This window comes from Crotalus tigris, unplaced genomic scaffold, assembly GCF_016545835.1.
Source record: "Crotalus tigris isolate CLP2741 ecotype Arizona unplaced genomic scaffold, ASM1654583v1 scf7180000024461.5605484, whole genome shotgun sequence".
NCBI lineage: Eukaryota > Metazoa > Chordata > Lepidosauria > Squamata > Viperidae > Crotalus > Crotalus tigris.
In genome coordinates, this window is record NW_024100632.1 from 498566 (window position 1) to 517727 (window position 19162).

At 45.1% G+C, this 19162-nt stretch overlaps 1 protein-coding gene and 1 long non-coding RNA gene across 3 annotated transcripts in view; one reads left to right on the forward strand and one right to left on the reverse strand.

Annotated features, from left to right (window-relative positions):
- Positions 1 to 2668: 2668 nt before the first annotated feature.
- NOS1 (nitric oxide synthase 1) overlaps positions 2669 to 19162 on the forward strand; it is a 102584-nt gene continuing 86090 nt past the window's right edge. Inside the window, exon 1 of one of the 2 annotated variants that reach the window (XM_039332551.1) lies at positions 2669 to 3196. The gene's annotated coding sequence lies outside the window, so the exon portion shown is untranslated. Of the gene's footprint in view, positions 3197 to 3227; positions 3437 to 19162 lie in introns of those variants that run through there. The other variant, XM_039332552.1, reaches the window with a different exon arrangement.
- LOC120303217 lies at positions 6128 to 11226 on the reverse strand. The gene is made up of 3 exons (XR_005555376.1): positions 11042 to 11226; positions 10188 to 10335; positions 6128 to 6977 (listed from the first exon to the last, which is right to left on the reverse strand). It is a non-coding gene; the product is annotated as an uncharacterized LOC120303217 (long non-coding RNA).

Genomic DNA, 19162 nt, shown 5'->3' on the forward strand with positions numbered 1-19162 from the left:
TCTGTAACTAGTTTCAGGCAGTGTACAATATTTGAATGAATTTCTATGCCCTTTTGACCAAAATGAATCTCCTCAAACTCATGAAACTGAATGAAAGTTTAAAGTAATATATAATGTCATGTAATATTAATGCTATTATTAATCCAATAGAAATGTAATAATTTTGCATACATAATGAAGAGGCCTGGGCTGATGGTGATTAATTAGGTCTCTGGAATATGATGACCATCCAGTTGAAAGCACTGATTCATTAAGAAGAACAAAAAACCAAAACAGATCTAGGGGTTCTGATTAAAAAATTATACACAGATCAGCAGAGCTTATTTTGCCTGTATGCATTCCTTCTAATGCAGCCGCTTTGAAAGTGTTCAAATGCCTGGTTTCTCTTTTGTGAGATAGATAGATAGATAGATAGATAGATAGATAGATAGATAGATAGATAGATAGATAGATGGAAAAGGGATAGATAGATGGAAAGATGGAAAGAGGGATAGATAGATGGAAAGAGGGATAGATAGATGGAAAGGTGGATAGATAGATAGATAGATAGATAGATAGATAGATAGATAGATAGATAGATAGATAGATAGATAGATGAGACAGAAACAGACAAGTAGGGAGAGGGAGAGAGAGAGATTGGTGTCAGGTAGATTGGCCCCCAGAATCAATAACAAGGGAGGGTGCTGCCCATCATGGGCACATCCATGCTCGCCAGCTACTCTCCAGCCTTCAGAAAATCTCAGCATCGAAGGCACATTAATAGCCATCCATTTGCAGTCCCTGCAAACTGCTTCAGTTGGAGATGCTGGCTCCGGACACGATTTCCCCTGGCATTGAAGGAGCCATTAGACTTCTGCAGTGACTGCTCGAGCAGTGGGCATCCTTTGTTTGGTACCAACCGTTGCTTTTCGGCCATCATTGTCAGAACAAAAGCTTTGCCACCCCCATTGGGTTGGTATTTCTAGGGTCAGCCCAGCTGGCGTGCAGGATCAATAGCTTGGACGTTAGAAGTGCAACCGGGCCATTGAGAGAGGCACTTCATCGTGGCTCAGCTCCCTCAGCTCTTGATCTCTCTCTCTCTAGATTCATACAGGTCACAAACCAGGCCCTAAATCCAGGTTTAAAAGCACAATTGCTCTCTGGTTTCTAGTCAACTTGCACCACCCACATACAGCACCTGTATTGCTTCTCACCCTGATAATTTAAAAAAAAAAAAAAAAACGATATTGGAAACTTTTTCCTGTTTCCAGGACTTGGATAGCAGAAATGTCCTCTTGCAAGAATTTTATTTTATTTTATTTTATTTGCGGTGGCTTGTTACTTTTTCTAGTTGTGGTTTTTCCAAATGTTTTCTTTGTGGACCCGACCCGTTTTAGCATGCTAACCTAGGGCATTACTTTAATGCCTTAAAAGCTCAGCCTCACTTCGCCTGCTGAACGGGGCCTCCACTTTCTCTCCGCCCTGAACGTCTCCTTTCTCCGCTGACCTTTAAAGCCCTCCAGGGATTTCTGTTATTAAAACCGATATCCTGAATTTTTGCCAGGCGCTTCGCAGCATCGCTTATCCGACCCCCCACTGCCCAGAAAAGTAGGGAAGGGCTGGTTCCCCCTTACGCAGCCCTGGGGTTCCTCTGGATTTGCGCAGCCCGCTTGCCCCTCTTCAGACGACCCCTTGTCCTATCTCGAGGAAACAGTCCCCCCCCGGGGGGGGAGGATGGGTGGCGCAGAAGCAGCTGCGCTCTGCACGTGGCCAGAGGCTCCTTCTCTACTCCGCCTGCTTGCTAAGGCGAGGAAAGGAGGGGCCTTCTTCGTGGAGAGCACCCCACCGAGGAAACGCCACCCCTCCCCGCCCACTAGCTCCGCTCGCCGGCTGCGCTCCGGTCTGTCCCCCGTCCCGCAGGCACCTCCGCGGGCTTCGCCGCCGGCGCTGCCAGAGGGCGAAAGGGGAGGCAGCGGCGGCGGCGGCAAGCCGGGAGAGCCCCCCCCCATCCCCCCGAGGCGCGCGCCCGCCACTCCGCTCCGGCCGTCGGGTGGTGGTGACAGGCGGAGGGGCGGGAGTGCCCGAGAGCGCGCCCACCGACCCCCGAGGCGCCGTCGGGAGCCCGAAGAGGCGTGGACGGGACAGCCCAGGAGGGGAACCGCGAGCCGGAGCGACCCAGGCGAGTGACGGGCTGGGGAGAGGGAGGAGGGAGTCGCGATGGGGTCGCGATGGGGTGCCCCGGGCACCAGGCTGCCGATGGTGGCGCATCCACCCCTCCTGGCGCCTCGGGCCGGCGAGGACACCTCGGGTGGGTTGGCAGAGCCTGCTCGCCAAATATAGCACGTGCGCGCCTCTTGCCAAAGGGGGCGGGCAGCGTAGCACGCCCCCTCCCCGCTCCTCCCTCCCTCCCTCTGCCCATCGGTGGGGAAGGCACATCTGGAGAGGCGGGGGGCCGGCGCGCTCTGCCAGGGCGCGTGGGCTTCGCTTAGCAACCCAGCCTCGAATCCACCTCCGTTTAGGGGGAGGGGAGGCAGGAAGGGGAGGGGGGGGGAACACCTGAACTGAAACGGGGGAGGGGAGCGTACGTTCCACTCTCCGCCGCTGCGTCCTCCCCCGCTTCTTCGTCACCACCACCCCCCACCCCCCCCCCGTCCCCGTGTCCTCGCCGAGTTGGAAGGAACTTTGATAGCTTGAAGTATTTGCCGCGCGTTCTCGATTGTGGCTGAAATTCCCACGACCTGCTCCCCGCCGGCTAACTGGACCCAGCCTGGGTTTTTGTTTTGTTTTTGTTTTATTTTGGGGAGTTTGCAGGCAGGTCGATGGAGGCTTGAGCGGCTGTATTCGCGCGCGGTGCGAACTTTGCCGCTTTGATTCTCTGGTGGCTAGTTGCTGCTTTCGCGTTTTTGGGTGCGTCGATTGGATGCCTCGATACCGCAATCGCTAACCAGGTTCAGGAATGCGGACCCTTCGCTGGGAACTCACCACAAGGGGCCCAAAAGCAGCTGGTTAGATTGCGCCCGGGGGAGGACCCCGCAGCCATTGAAGGAGAACGTCTCAGTGGTTGAACCCCCAGCCGGGCGAGCAACAGTTCCTCAAGACCAGCCTTGGGCTCGTATGATTCCCCCCTCCCATTCCCAACCAGCCCTTGCCTTGATGGGCATGGCGATGGGAGTTGTAGTCCGCCGCTTCCAGGGAGTGGAATGATAACTTAGAAACGGTAGCGTGTTCTGCTCTTTTCTACCCTACTCATTTCTGGAAACATCCCCAAATTGGTATATGATCAGATTAGGGCACTCTGAACAGTAGTAATAAGTGCAGGGTCCAATCATGCTGGAGCCCATCCTCAGGGGACTTCTCTCACGCTAGAATGTATGCTTGAAAGGAAGGCAAAACCACTGGACCCAGATTGGATCCTGCAGCGTTATCCTGGATGGAACATGCATATTTGTCTTCATTCGTGAGTACCGTAGTAGTGGTCATTGGTCACAAGGTGGATCTAAATGACATCCTTTCCAACCTCTCATGATGGGAGTGTCCCTGCAGCTTCCAGGCAACGTTGCTCCCTTAGACTCAGTTTCCATCCAGAAAATGGGAAGATTTTTAGCCACTGGATATTTTTTGTGCCTATCCACACTCCCCCCCCCCCCCCCGCTTATCACTTATACAGTATTCCAGTCATTCCGGTTGGGGTTAGTATAAGACTGCTTGTTAAGCAATTGGTGCCATAATGAATTCTCTTCTTTGCTGGAGGCGTCTACAGAAAAGCTTTATGGCCCTCTGCTGGAGATGCTATAGAAGTACATTCCTACACTAGGCATGGGGTCAGTCTGGATGACCTCCAAGATATTTCCTACCCATAAGTCTTGGATTCTAGTTTGGGCGGCTGAGGTGACAGAGTCTTCTGCCAGGGATCCTTTGAGCTAAGCTGCTGTGAGATACCTGGAATTGTTTAAAAATGGGCAGTCAGAAGAGCTTTAAGTAAAATACATATATAATAAGCCTCTGTCCACTGCTTCAGCTGTCTATTATGAAAGCTGCCTTGTAAGCATCTGCAGTGTGGCTCATGTTGCATTACCAAGTGCGAAATTAAAAACGGCAGTTGATGAGTGAAAGTTAGGACCAGCATTAGCCCCGGACACAGCAAAGGTTTTAAGGGATGAGGGTTGATACCTGTTTTAACTTTGTTCAGAGATGTGTCAGGATGAAGCTTGGATGTTGGGAGGGGGGGGGAGAGGGACAATAGGGTCTTCCAGAACTGAATTGTGGGTTGTGAAACAGATGGAGCTGCAGGAGACATCGTGGATGCTTTAGAACCTGCAGAAGAGAGATTTTTTTTGTGCAATTTGGGAGGGCTTACTTATATCTCACCTTTATTATTTTTATAAACTAGTCAAGGCAGTGAACTTATCTAATACACCTTCCTCCTCTTGTTTTTTCCACCACAATAACCCTGTGAGGTGGGTTAGACTGAGAGAGAGAGGGACTGGCTCAAACTCACCCAGCTGGCTTTCATACCTAAGGCAGAACTAGAACTCACTGTCTCCTGGTGATTGACCTAAAATCACCCAGCCAGCTTTCATGCCAAGATGGGACTTTTGTTGTTGTTATTAGTTGCGAAGTCATGTCCCACCCATCGTGACTCCATGGACAACGTTCCTCCAGGCCTTCCTGTCCTTTACCATCTTCTGGAGTCCATTGAAGTTCACACCTCCTGCTTCAGTGGCTCCATCCAGCCACCTCCTTCTCTGTCGTCCCTTCTTCTCTTGCCCTCCATCTTTCCCAGCATCAGGCTCTTCTCCAGTGAGTCCTTCCTTCTCATTCGGTGGCCAAAGTACTTGAGTTTCAACTTCAGGATCTGGCCTTCTAAAGAACAGTTGGGGTTGATCTCCTCTAAGACTGACCGGTTTGATCGCCTTGCAGTCCAGGGGACTCGCAGGAGTCTTCTCCAGCACCAGAGTTCAGAGGCCTCCATTCTTTGGCGCTCAGCCTTTCTTATGGTCCAACTTTCACAGCCATACATTGCAACTGGGAAAACCATGGCCTTGACTATATGTACTTTTGTTGGCAAGGTGATGTCTCTGCTTTTTAGTTTGCTGTCTAGATGGGACTAGAAATTATTAACTCTCAGTTTCTAGTGCCTTAACTCATTGAAACAAGCCAATACATTCATTTGGACTGTTTTGTGTGAAGGGTTCCCCAACTCCGCCTAGCCAGGGTTGATCAACTTTCTTGCAGAATTTAGGTAACACTTCACAAAAAAAGTTTATTTCGCCCATGTTTCCATTTGCTCAGTGAATACATTGAAGCACAAAACCAGCATAAATGAAAAACAAAAAGAAATTATCCAATGATATTTAAACTGTCAGGATGTGCTGATCTGCAACCATTAAGCTAGGTCAACGCAGCTCTTCAGGTTTATAAAATGTGGTTTGCATCTCAATTTGTCATGTAAAGCCAGCCCCTAGTTGAGGAAATTAGGGTCAATTCATGCCTTAAAGGGTGAACCAGAGATTGGAGGAGACTGTTCGTGGCAAGGAGAATTAAAAGGTGTCTCAAAACATTTCGGAATCACCCTCCCTTGATATGATAAGGCAGGTCTGTAATATCTCAGGTGGATTATGATGCTGGTCCCTCAAGAAGAATATTGTAAAAGCAGCCCTTTGGGGAGAAAGAATGCAAGGACTAGCTGCCCTTTCCTCCACCCAAAATCAATATTTTGAGGCAGCTCCATGTCGTTTTGCCCAATGACAGCTTTGCCTCCCAACAGCCTCGTAATGTGTGTTTTTGCTGAGCTAGCTTTACAAAATGAAGGTTAGTGTGCTCTTTCCTCCAGGGACAGGGACTGGCTCCAGAGTCACGAGTTTCTTTGCTAAATATATACCAAGAAGAAGGTGTACCAAAACCCAGTGGGGTCGTCTATAATCTAAGTGTATCTCAGATTATGGATAAGTTGCGTTTTAAGCATATAAATTGCTCCAGGCTGCCCCCTTCACTTCTGCTTTTGAGAGCACAGCAGTGAGAGAGAGAGAAAAAATTCTCCAGCTTTCCTACGACTATTATTCCATTAGGGAAGCAGAAGGATTTGAAGCACAGTCAGTGAAAACCAATGTCATCATAACACTCTAGGTTGTTTGTTTTTTTAAAAAAAGCGTTGCAAAATCTCTGCCACAGCAATTGTGAGTACGGGATAGGACGCGCAGAAGGATGAATCACGCACACACAGACACAATCCTGCACCTGTTTCAGGGTGGGTGGATTTGAAACAACGCAGGATTCTGTTCAATTTGCTCTTTTTTTTTTTCCAATCCATTCCTTGCCCGCCAGCTCTCTGAGGGATTTATTTACTGGCTGAATTGATCTTGCTGAACATTTCTGAGCAATCTGCAGAACTGAGACTAAAGACCATATTTGAATATACTGGAAGTGCAAAAGGAGCAATTAAAAGACAACAGTGCACTGGCTGGGTGAAGGGTAGAAATTCAATTTCTATAGTTGATCCGTTTGTTAGTTGATAATATATTTCCTTGATCCTCTCTTCTTCCAACAATATTCTCCTTTTGTCTACATTAAAGAAATATAATTCTTAATACATTCAATACATACAGAGTGGGGTATAAACATTTTTCTAGTATTTATACATATGACAAAAACATCAACATACTGTATAACCTCTTTTCTAATCAGCTTATGTTTCGATTGTATTTAAAAATAATAATCTTATTAAATCATTTAAAAAAAATAAATCTTTCTTAGATAAATGTACTCCAGCAAAAAAAAAAAAAAAGAGAGAGCGTGCAAACTTTTCAAACAGCCTCCGTGAAATTAATCAAAGGTCCTCATTTTATGAGCAGCCAGTTCTCGTGCATTCCAGTAACTTGGAGGTGTTTCTATGCAGGACCACGTAAGTGGGTTTGCTGCAACTGGTGGAGAGCAGTTGCTTCTGGATTCATTCCCTGAATTTTTCCGCCTAACTCCACAGATTGATGTCTAAAGCTGATCTGCAAAACAGAAAAGAAAAGAAACTATTCAGCACAAAGAACATTGCCTTAAGACGATGCCTTAAGGTTTGCTTTGGGGAGTTTTGATGAATCAGTGCAGCATTTGGCTTGAGGGCCCTGCAAATCATTTGGGCCACAGTGAGTTTAGGTAACCTCTTCCAAATCTATACACTCACACGGACACAAACACACACACACAGAAGACCCTCACTTGCATCTCTTGCACGTCCAGTCACGTTGGTGAGAAAGGCAAACCGATAGATCCGTATTGAGGTGGATCCAGAGAAATCTTATTTCTTGCTGGTTCTTTGGAAATTAAAAAAAAAAAAGGCAAAATGGAGTCCCTCCACCCAGTGAGAAAAAGTGAGAACGGCCCTTCCTAAGAAAAGGAAAGAGAAAGACCTACACCAGAGATGGCGAACCTTTTAGAGACTGAGTGCCCAAACTGCAACCCAAAACCCACTTATGAATCGTCGAGTGTCAGGTGGGTGTGGCCCATTGGGTGGGTGTGGCCAATTGGGTGGTTGTTGTGGTAACGGCAGACTGGGTGGGACTAAAACGTTCAATCAATTTCAACTTTGCAAGACCTTTTTTTCCCACGAGAAGTTGAAATTGACTGATTAAATCTTTTTTTTTTTTTGCATATGGCGGCGGAGGCCTAAAGTGAAAAGGTTTTATAAAACCCAGCTGAAGGCCTAGGACTGGATGATGGCGCGCATGCCCACAGAGAGGGCTCTGAGTGCCGCCTCTGGCACCCGTGCCATAGGTTCACCACCACTGGCCTACACCCTGTGATGATAACCAGGCTCTCCTTGATTTGGACATTTTATCAGAAACTGCTATTGAGTCTCTTTTCCCAGCAGATAAAGCCATCTCAGTTGTCGTTCTCACTCGGATACCAGATATGGAATTCCCTTACTTTTAATCAGGAGTGTTCAACTGCAGCAAATTTAAGACTTTTGGACTTCAACTCCCAGAATTCCTCAGCCAGCACGGGAAAATGTGCACGCTCCATCACAGGAGGTTCTTAAGAAGATATTGGACAGCCATTTATGCAGAAGGGCATAGGGTCTCTTGCTTGAGCAGGGGGTGGAATTAGAAGACCCCTGTTGTTCTATTTTTTTATTATTCTAAGATTTGGAAATCTAGAAGCCCAAGATAAGGAAGGAACAGTCCTGGGACCTTCCCACATCATTATTATTAGCTGCAGCCCCCTTGGTCTTCCTCCAGATCAGCTGCACATTCCCACACTCCTGCACTCCTTTAATATGCCACTGAGATGATCAACTGGCATTTTTCTCTGCAAGAGGTAGAATTTACAATGGTTTTCACCTTGACAGGAACAGGTTCAGCTGGCAAGTAAGGGTTGTTCAGCCTGTTCAGAGTGCCATCAATCTTAATTCGTTTGACCAGAGCAGAGGAATGCAAGATAATAGGAAAAACTCCAGATTTTGCCTGAAAACCTTTTCTGCTGCTGGCCAGCATTTGTTATGAGTCTCGGTCACAGGAAAAAGGTGCCCTTAGCCTGGTGGGCACAGAATGCCTGAGGTTGCACACTTTTAGAACCATCTGCAGAGTTTTGTGTTAGGTGGTGTTGTTAGTTGCGAAGTTGTGTCCGACTCATTGCAACCCCATGGACAACGTTCCTCCAGGCCTTCCTGTCCTCTACCATCTTCTGGAGTCACTTTAAGATCATGCCTCCTGCTTCAGGGACTCCCTCCAGCCCCCTCATTCTCTGTCGTCCCCTTCTTCTCTTGCCCTTCATCTTTCCCAGCATTAGGCTCTTCTCCAGTGAGTCCTTCCTTCCCATTAGGTGGCCAAAGTACTTGAGTTTCAACTTCAGGATCTGGCCTCTAAATCAGTTGGGTTTGTGGCAACTGATAGATGGCCTTTCCTAACACAGCACTATTTGAGCCAAAGAATGACCAACTTCTCATGACTACAGCTACCTGGCACCAGCAGGCGAGGGGGCCTTCCCAGTAAGACTTCCCAGTGCCCCATTTGAACTATAGGGAGTGATCACTATGCTCCAGTGCGATATAGTACAGGGGTTAAGAATGCTGCAGTTGCCAAAAAAGCTAATTAGACTGCATCAGCAGAGAGATAGAATCAAGATCATGTGAAGTGTCCATGCCACTTTATAATGTAAGACCACACTTGGAAGACTACATCCAGTTTTGGTCAAGATGTTGAGACTCTAGAAAGAGTGCAGAGAAGAGCAACAAAAATGTTTAGGTTGGAGGCTAAAACATATGAAGAATGGTTGCTGGAATTGGGTATGTCTAGTTTAATGAAAGGAAGGACTAGGGGGGAACATGAGATAGCAATTGTTTAGGCACTGCATGTTTAAGAGACTACATATTTACTCAGACCTTCTAACTATTTTGTGTGCATAGGGTTCCCCCCCCCCTTCTCTCCGATCACATTGAAATGCTTTTTGCTTAAATTATTATAATTCTAGATTATTATCTTTGTAGCGTAATTGTTTTTTTTAAAAAAAAAATACCATGTACACGACTCCACAAGAGGTAATATAAAATGTCTTAAATGATAATGATAATATATGTGCTTTTCCACCTACCCATTCTCTTTTGTTAGGCCTAATTAAGGATATAGCGTACTGTATCTAGCGAGGAATGAACAATCCTTGGCTCCCTTCAGAACTAGCTTAGTTGTTATACGTTTTCTTAATATGTTTGGGTATGTTTGGGTGAGGAACCTTGGTGCAAGTTCTCTCCTAATTCACAGGGTCCGCCCATGCAAAACAAAAAACAAAAAAACCCCTTCCGCTCCAGCCACTAACGTTGGCTTTTAGGAGAAGCTTCTTATAAGGATTATAACCACGTAACTATCTTAGGTCTTTTCTCACCCATGTTCTTGTTTGTTAAGCTTAAACTAATGCCCGGTTAATGTAGGAAGTACATTCATTCTAATAAAAACAAATTAAAAAGAAGAAAATCCTTGCATTAAACATTATGACCTTTGAAAGCCAAAGAAAGTAAGAAACAAATTGCTGGAAACTGCCAGTTCAGCTAGAAGGAGGAGTCAAGCGCAGGCCTAGCTTGGAGTCCTTCCGCAGTGGCAAGTGGCAAGCCGCATACGCTTGACTTCTGCCAAGATCCATAAAGCCTTGTCTGGTTGTTCCCAAGGGAAGGCAAGCAGTCTGAGGAGATTCTTGTAACGTAAGTGGTAGGCAATAAAGTTACTTACTTTAGGTGCTTGCAAGAGGCTCTGGTTGTTTGTGCCTGACCCAAGTAGGATGTCCATACAGCATGAGGGACAGTTCTTAATGATGTAATAATGACTTCTGCCTCCAAAGACTGCCAGATTGTGCCATTTTCTCTGTAGAACTAGCTACCTATAAAATATACATGTGATACCAATAAAGGAGAATATTTGTAGCTCAGGGTTGACCTGAGGGGTCCTTGGTACTCTCTGAGCTTGCTTGTTTTCTTGCAGACGTGTCATTACCAAAACTAGGTAATATCATCAGTGCTAGAAAGGAATGGAGTTTGGGGATGGGGATGGGGATGGGGAGGGGGAGGAGGAGGAGGAGGAGGAGGAGGAGAAGAAGGAGGAGGAGGAGAAGGAGCAGGACTGGATCATTCCTTGATGCTCTCTGAGCTTTCTTGTTTTCTTGCAGACATGTCATTACCAAAACTAAATAATATCAGTGCTAGAAAGGGATGGAGTTTGGGGATGGGGGTGGGGAAGAGGAGGAGGAGGAGGAGGAGAAGGACTGGGGCATTCCTTGATGCTCTCTGAGCTTTCTTGTTTTCTTGTAGATGTTCATTACCCAAACTAGTTATATCATCAGTGCTAGCCCATTCCTTTCTATCACTGATGATGTTACCTAGTTTGGGTAATGAAACGTCTGCAAGAAAACAAGCCAGCTCAGAGAGCACCAAGGACCCCACAGTCCTTTCCTTTCCTCCTCCGCAAACCCCACTCCCTTCCAGCACTGATGATGTTTATATGCTCCTTTGCCACAGTGCTTCTCCGTTCTTGGGATAACAATTACCCTATGGGTGGCCAATAAATTTGATAAATACATACATACGTACTTGGGTTCATTTTTTCCCCCGTAGCCAAGCAGAATCCTGACACGTCCAAGGCACTTGGGCTGTCTCCTATCTATTTTGCAGGATATCCCAACTCTTTCCTGATCCTTTTGGTTGCAGAGGCCCTGCCGTGCCAGCTTCCCTCATCCAGGCACCATTTTGAATCTCCCCGATTTCTGACACTTGATCCGGAGGTTTATTCTTAGCCATCTTTTGCCCTTCCCGGGCCTTCTCCCCAGGGGCTGCGAGCATCCCTCCCCCCCACCCCATGTCTGCTTTCATTTCACGTGTAAATGTTTTCCCTTAATCTGCCCATTGGATACGGCTTTCGGCTTTCAAGGCACGTTTGTTTGTGACTGACATGCTGTCGACAAACATTGTACAGTTCTGTCTGGAGTAGCTCGCTTCCTCCGTGAGTGGAAGTGAGAGGAGGCTTGATGCTGTTTGGAAATAAATTGCGAGGTATGAAATATGCTCTTCGTGGGCATATTTAATTGCCAGTTATTACCGTCATTATCTTTTTTTTTCCTAAGCTCCCACCCATACGCATCCTGAAAGCCCATGGATTTTTCAGAGCTAAGAGTGTGCATCCAAGAATAACAGAATCACAGAGTTGGAAGGGACCTTGGAAGTCATCTAGTCCAACCCCCTGCTCAAGCAGGAAACCCTATACCATTTCAGACAAGTGGTTGGCCAGTCTCTTCTTTAAAACCTCCAGTGTTGGACCACCCACAACTTCTGGAGGGAGGTCGTTCCACTGATTGATTGTTCTAACTCTCAGGAAATTTCTTCTTAGTTTGAGGTTGCTTCACTCCTTGATTAGTTTCCATCCATTGCTTCTTGTCCTGTAATAGGGGGACAGAGAGAGAGAGAGAGAGAGAAAAGAAGAAGAAGAAGAAGAAGAAGAAGAAGAAGAAGAAGAAGAAGAAGAAGAAGAAGAAGAAGAAGAAGAAGAAGAAGAAGAAGAAGAGGAGGAAGAAGGAGGAGGAGGAGAAGGAGGAAGAGAAGAAGCAGAAGAAGAAGAAAAAGAAGAAAAAGAAAAAGAAGAAGAAGAAGAAGAAGAAGCAGAAGAAGAAGAAGAAGCAGAAGAAGAAGAAGAAGAAGAAGAAGAAGAAGAAGAAGAAGAAGAAGAAGAAGAAGAAGAAGAAGAAGAAGAAGAAGAAGAAGAAGAAGAAGAAGAAGAAGAAAGTTCCTCAGCAAGCCAATATTCGTCAGCAGCAGCATAAAATTGCAGTAAGGAAGTAGCAATAAACCTCAATATCCTATAAAGACTGAAATATGTGTTTAAATGCCTAAGAAGAAATAAAGACCCCATGGTAGATGTTGGTGAACTGCGAAGCCCCCTCTTCTCCCAGCCACTGACTTTCTCTCCTTGGAGGAGAAAACTCTGCAAAAGGTCCTGCACCCCCAAGCAGATTTGGGAAAGAGCCATCTCATCTCGTGAGCCACGAGATGTTCCAAGAATCCACACCCTCCGTGTGGTTTTCCTTTGAATGAGGACATTTCCTAGCCCTTGTCTAAGATAAGCCACCCCTTTGGGGACTCCAGGCCAAAAACATAAAATAAAATTCTAGTTTGGCTGAAGGAAGGACACACACATTGGTTTCAGAATTTGTTTTCAAAAGAGAAGAGGCGGGCTTCTTGCAAGTGGAAAGTAGTGTTGTGACATTCACGGTCTGAAGAGGGAAAGTAGGAAATGGAGTCAGTGTGGATGCTCTCCTTTGCTCTATAGAATTTTTTTTCCCCATCCAACCCAAGGGAGGAGGAAAGCTGTTATAAGGTGCTGCACTAAGACGTTGGAGGATTAAGGAGGTTTTAGTGAATAGAAAATGTGTATCAGAAAATGAGTGCAGCACGAACATCTCTGCTCACAGATTCTGAGAAAGGAAACTTGAAAAAATGGAGGAGGAGGAGGAGGAGGAAGGAGGAGGAGAAAGAAGAAAATGTGAACAATTGTAAAGCAGGTTTACTCCCCAATAATGCATCTCCAGCATGAAAGACTGACTGTTTGATGTGAGACAAAATAACTGTGGGAGTTCTAAAGGAAGCAGGAGGAAGAAAAGATAAAATAGAAAGTAGAAAAATAAAACAAAGTAAAATGGAGTGAGATATACTGTATATCAGAATGACAAAACGTGTAACACATAGCCTCACACAGCCTCTCCCCAAAATGGTCTGGTCCCTCTTTTAACATTAAGCCTTTCAAAGGCCCCTCAACTGGGTTCAAGAGCTCTTTGTACATAACTGATGGCTCCAGAAAAGAAGGCGAAAGAATTTATCCTTGACCAGTTCTGCCTTCGCCCCAACGTTGCCTCCATCACCATCACATCATCACCTTTGGGAAATGTGAATTCAGCAGAAATATCAACTGACCCCTTGGCCTGGATTACTGGCCATCCCAGTCCCGGGGAGCTTTTTTGCAGGCTGTAATTCTGAGCACGTTTCTCCTAGAAGGAAGTTCGTCACATCACCTGAGTGGTTTGGAGGGAGAAAATTTGGTTAGGATTTAAGACCTTACAAGAGTGCTTTATTCCCCTTTTCAGACGAAAGCCTGCAGCCTTGTCCCTGTATTTATGAACTAAGAATGATCTGGAATGTCAACAGCTTAGTTCTCTCTTTCTCATTCACTTCTCCCCTGCGCCGCGCATACCCGTCGTAACGCTCAATATTAAAACACACACAGAGACAGACACACACACAAAGAACGGCTTCACCAAGGGATGAGCAGCATAAAACATTTCTTGTGGCATGCATAACTATGCATGAAATTAATGTTGTTGTTGTTGTTATTATTGAAATATCCCAGTAGACAGAGCAAGCTTAAACACCCCCCCCCCCAAAAAAAACCTGTGCTTATCGCCCTCTGCCGATCAAGGAAATTTAGCTGGTCATTAAAATACAAACAGCTGTAAAAGGGAATTGCAGGAAGCCTGTTGAGACCCACGATTCTAGGCTATGCCAGTTTCCCCTTCTTCCTTAAATTGAGTGGAAAAAAATCTCAGGGTATTGTTGAGTTCCCGTGGTCTGTTGAATCATGGTTTACAAGTCATACTGCCTCCTTGAACTGGTCTGTAATGGTTTACTGATGTTTCAGTGGCTGCTTGTATGTTTTTGCCGGTGATTTTTTAAAAATGCTTGTCGACAGAGTGGCATCTGTTTATGAAATAGTCCGCTGCCATTTGACGATAAGTCGCTGTGCGCAAGAATTACGTCCACCTTGCCTAGCCAAACCACTTTTTCTGTCACTGCCAGATTTTTATTGCGCTGTCTGTGATTTATTCTCGGAAATTGAGTGAACCGTTTTAAGCCATCTCTGGATGAATTAACCTTAAAAATCCTTGCTGATCCCGAGGGAAATGAAATCCTTCTAAAAATGAACTTGCATTGACTTTAAAATCCTTGAGGTTTTTGGGTTTAGGGCAGCAGGAAAACCTCAGTGCACACTGGATAATATCTTCCCTGGTGGGCAATCTAGACTCCTGGATCTTGGAACTAGTTGTTCCCCCCCCCCAGAACAAATTTTTTATAAAATAAGAAACAGCACTGACAAGCTCCAGTATAAAATATTGTTCTCTTAAACTCCTATATTCAGATGCACATAGGTTTTGTAATGCAATGAGCTGAAATCTGGCATTTGATTCCCAATAACGCTGAAAGCTCAATCGCTGTGTATCTTTTCAGCATGATTCTGATCTTCTCTGTTTGCTGTTTTTATTCCAAGCTGCCAGGGTGTGTTCCCTCCTCGCCCAGTTTTCCCTGGCTGTTGTCCCAAGCAGATTTCCTGCCCTTGTAAATCACATTGCAAAAAAGTTACATTTCCTTTGATTAATAATAATAATAATAATAAAGCAAACAAATTTGGCTCTTAGGCACATAGTATGTCATTTGTCTGGAGGGATTTCCCTACCCCCTTCTGTTTGAATAAGCTAGCTATCTTGGCACAGAGCTACCAGCCACCTCACCTATCCAGGAACCCCAAACAATGGAGAGAAGCCAGATTATGAACACCTGGACGCAGGGCTAAAACAGTTTCCTGCCATTGAGAAATTGTAAGCGGGAAGCAGGCAGCCTGCAAGTCAAACTACCAGGTTCCTAGCTGCTTGCCCTGTTCTTCATTTTGCTTGGTTCCTTCGGTACCAAAGGGTAGAGAGAGACTGGATTTTTGGTTGTATTTTTTCTGCAAATGACGTTCAAGGTTTTGGAAAGTTTTTAGCAGAGCCCGTGTTGAAGGTTGCATCTCTTTGCATTTACACTGTCAACATTGCTACGACAACGCCCTGGCATTTGAGGAAGAGGCAGAGTCAGAATGGCAGGAGAAAGAAGACAGGAGAAGGGGCATAAACCCCGCTTCTGTTTTTCCCATCATGGATTGACCCTACCCATGATGGATGGCCTTAGACCACCGCGCTAAATTAATTCTAATGGATGAGATCGAATTAATTTAATGTATTTCATTTAGATCTAAATAATAGATTTAAATTCATCTAATTTAGAGAATTCATTGCTAAAAGCCTAATTCTCACAGTGCTGTCTCTCTATATTTATCCATGTAGTATGGCTGCAGTACTATCGTTATCTATCCTTATTGCCTTCTTTACTCTCCCCAATTATTGGTATGATGATGGTGACGATGATGGCGATGGTTCTGTTGCTTTGCATGTAGACTGAGAACTTACTTCCTGCAAAGTTGGCTCAAGATGTTTTATTGCTTGCAGTGAACCCAACGGACAGCAATAGCAATAGCACTTAGACTTATATACCACTACACAGTGCTTTGCAGCCCTCTGCAAGCGGTTTACTGAGTCAGCCTATCTGGGTCCTCATTTTACCGACCACGGAAGGATGGAAGGCTGAGTCAACCTTGAGCTGGTCAGGATCGAACTCCTGGCAGTGAGCAGAATTAGCCTGCAATGCTGCATTCTAATCACTGGGAAGGAAGGAAGGAAGGAAGGAAGGAAGGAAGGAAGGAAGGAAGGAAGGAAGGAAGGAAGGAAGGAAAAGGAAAGGAAAGGAAAGGAAAGGAAAGGAAAGGAAAGGAAAGGAAAGGAAAGGAAAGGAAAGGAAAGGAAGGGTAATAGCAACAGCACTTAGACTTATATACCACTTCACAGGGCTTTGCAGCCCTCTCCAAGCAGTTTACTGAGTCAGCCTATCTGGGTCCTCATTTTACTGACCACGGAAGGATGGAAGGCTGAGTCAACCTTGAGCCGGTCAGGATCGAACTGCTGAACAGCTGGCAGTCAGCAGTCGGCAGAAGTAGACTGCAATACTGCATTCTAACCACCACACCACCTCAGCTCATTCCAGTTGAGCTAATGGGCATATTAGCCAAACCTAGTCAAATTATTTCTGCTCACCAGGCAGATCCGTCTCTCTGTCTACCCTTCGATAAAAGCGAAACCATGACAATATACCTACATGATTTAACAACTGGCTTCCCCTTTGTCATCCCCCAAATCTGTTGCCTGTAGCAGCCAAAAGGCAGAGGCAGCCCTATCAGTTGGAATTCCCGTAGAGAAGAAGCTTGAATTCAGGTGATTTGCTGATCCTCAATGCTTGCTGTTCCTCCGTCCTAACCTTCGGTCTCTTTCAAGCAGTTTAGCCTCCCTTGAAAGCCTCTGCATTCCATCAATTGATACCACCCAGTGGCCATAAATTAAAGGGAGCAGGATCGGACACAATGGGATTATGGGCCCTGAAATGATAAATCCAATTTGCCAGATAAGGAAATCAAAACAGCAGTTTTAAGCTTTGAGATGAGACAGACCTGCTTAAAGTGGAAAGGAGGAGGGGAGAGAGAGAGGGAGAGGTGGAGAGAGAGAAAGGAAGAGAGAGAGAGAGAGAGAGGAAAGAGGGAAAGAGAGAGAGAAAGGAAGAGAGAGAGAGAGAGAGGAAGAGTGAGAGGAGAGAGGGAAAGAGAGAGAGAAAGGGAGAGAGAGAGAGAGAGAGAGAGGGAGGGAGGAAGAGAGACAGAGGGACAGAGAGAGAGAGAAAAGTGTGAAAAGTGTCATAAGAGAAATTAGTTAGAGACCCCATCCAGTCTTTTGACTCTTTCCCATGCATCCTCTGAAAAAGTCTGCAGAATATCCTTTCATGGATATTTCTCCTGCTGGCATCTAACATAGAGAATGTAGAATCAGAGGGTTGGAAGGGGTCTTGGAGGTCTTCTAGTCCAACCCCCTGCTCAAGCAGGAGATCCTATGCCATTCTTGACAAGTGGCTGTGTAGTCTCTTCTTGAAAACCTCCAGTGATGGAGCACCCACAACTTCTGGAGGCAAGGCGTTCTCACTGTCAGGAAATTCCTCCTTAGTTCTGGTTTGGTTCTGTCCCTTATGAGTTTCCATCCGTTGCTTTTTGTCCTGCCTTCAGGTGCTTTGGAGAATAGCTTGACCCCCTCTTCTTTGGAGCAGCCCCTCAGATATTGGAAGACTGCTATCGTGTCACCCCCTCGTCCTTCTCTTCGTTAGACTAGACATATCTAATTCCCACAACCGTTTATTGTGTAGTTTAACCTCCAGACCCCTTAGCATCTTTTGGCTCTTCTCTGAACTCTCTTATATTTATATGAGTGATAACTTACAACAACAAGGTGGTTAAGTTGTTTGAACAAAAGTTAATAGAAGGAGCTTGAAGTTAATGTAAAATCTTTGGATAATTGATTTGATTCAGACACTCAAAGCAAAATGGAAGCTCAGCGCGATTTGCTTCAGACCTCCAGATCGATGTGGACCAAATTTTAAAAGAGACCTGATTTGATTTGGATGAGTTTGTGCCTTTTCACATGAAGAAAGCACCTGGATCGTCGTTCCCAATCCATTTGGAAGCATTCAGTTTGACATATCAATTAATCAGTTTGCTTTGTTAAGTTATTTCAGCACTTGGATACTGAACTGGAATCCTGAATGTTCACATAAGGCCAGTGAATGTTTTTTTTTGTCCTCTGAAAGAAAAAGTTTGTTAGATCTTTTTAGCTACCATAATAGAGCTTTTTCTGCAATTCAATAGGAAGGAGAATTGAAACAAAGGTTCCCTGATATTTTAAGATGGTATTATCTAGCCAAGTACCTTTAGTTGACATCATGCAGCAGTAGTAATGAACAAAGAAATCTCGCAGCAAATTTTCCTATTAACATTTTTTTAAAAATCACCTCTTGTCAATTTGAGATATAAACTGACTTTTTATTGAGAATGCAGAATAACAGAGCTGGAAGGGACCTTGGAGATCTTCTAGTCCAACCCCTGCTCAGGCAGGAGACCTGACCATTATGGACAAATGGCTGTCCAATTTCTTCTTGAAAACTTCCAGTGATGGAGTACTCACAGCTTCTAGAGGCAAGTCGTTCTACTGACTAATTGTCCTCACTGTTAGGAAGTTTCTCCTTCATTCCAGGTTGCTTCTCTCCTTCATTAGTTTCCATCCATTGTTTCTTGTCTTGCCTTCAGGTGCTTTGGAGAATAGCTTGACCCCCTCTTCTCTGTGGCAGCCCCTCAAATACTGGAACACTTCTATCATGTCACCCCTAGTCCTTCTTTTCAAGACATACTCAATTCCCAATGCAGAAGAAACGTGACTTAAATTTTTATGAAGCTTACCTGGAGATCCCAAGATTCTGCACCAATTTGAAGGCGCTGGTCTTTCCGAGCCCCTGGTTTTATAAATGTGATGGTGCCTCTCTCCACCCCCCAAAAAAGAGTGCCTCTATGGATATTAAGGAAGAGTTTGCAAATAGTCTGTGTGCATTCCAGTCCTTATCAAATCATGAGATTCAGAACAGCTTAGAAACTTTTTAAACTCATCAGGAGAGCAAATTTTAATCAGTAGGCCTGACTTTTGAAGGGCACGCTTGTTTTGGTTTTTTTTGTTTTTCTTTCTCCTGAAAGCAATTTTCTGTCTGGTATGTCAACGTAACAAGAAATGAGAAATATTTATAGATGACCTTTCCTCTCCGTTATTAGTACGTAGGCATCTGTGAATTAAATGGTTACATGATCTTTCGCTTCTGCTGTTCTTAGAAGGAACCTATGGATAAGGAACGAACTGGTTACATTTGCCAGAAAGTTGGATAGAAAACAAGCCATTGTGTAAAAGATGGGGGGGGTTAAAGGGGGTTATTCAGCCATCT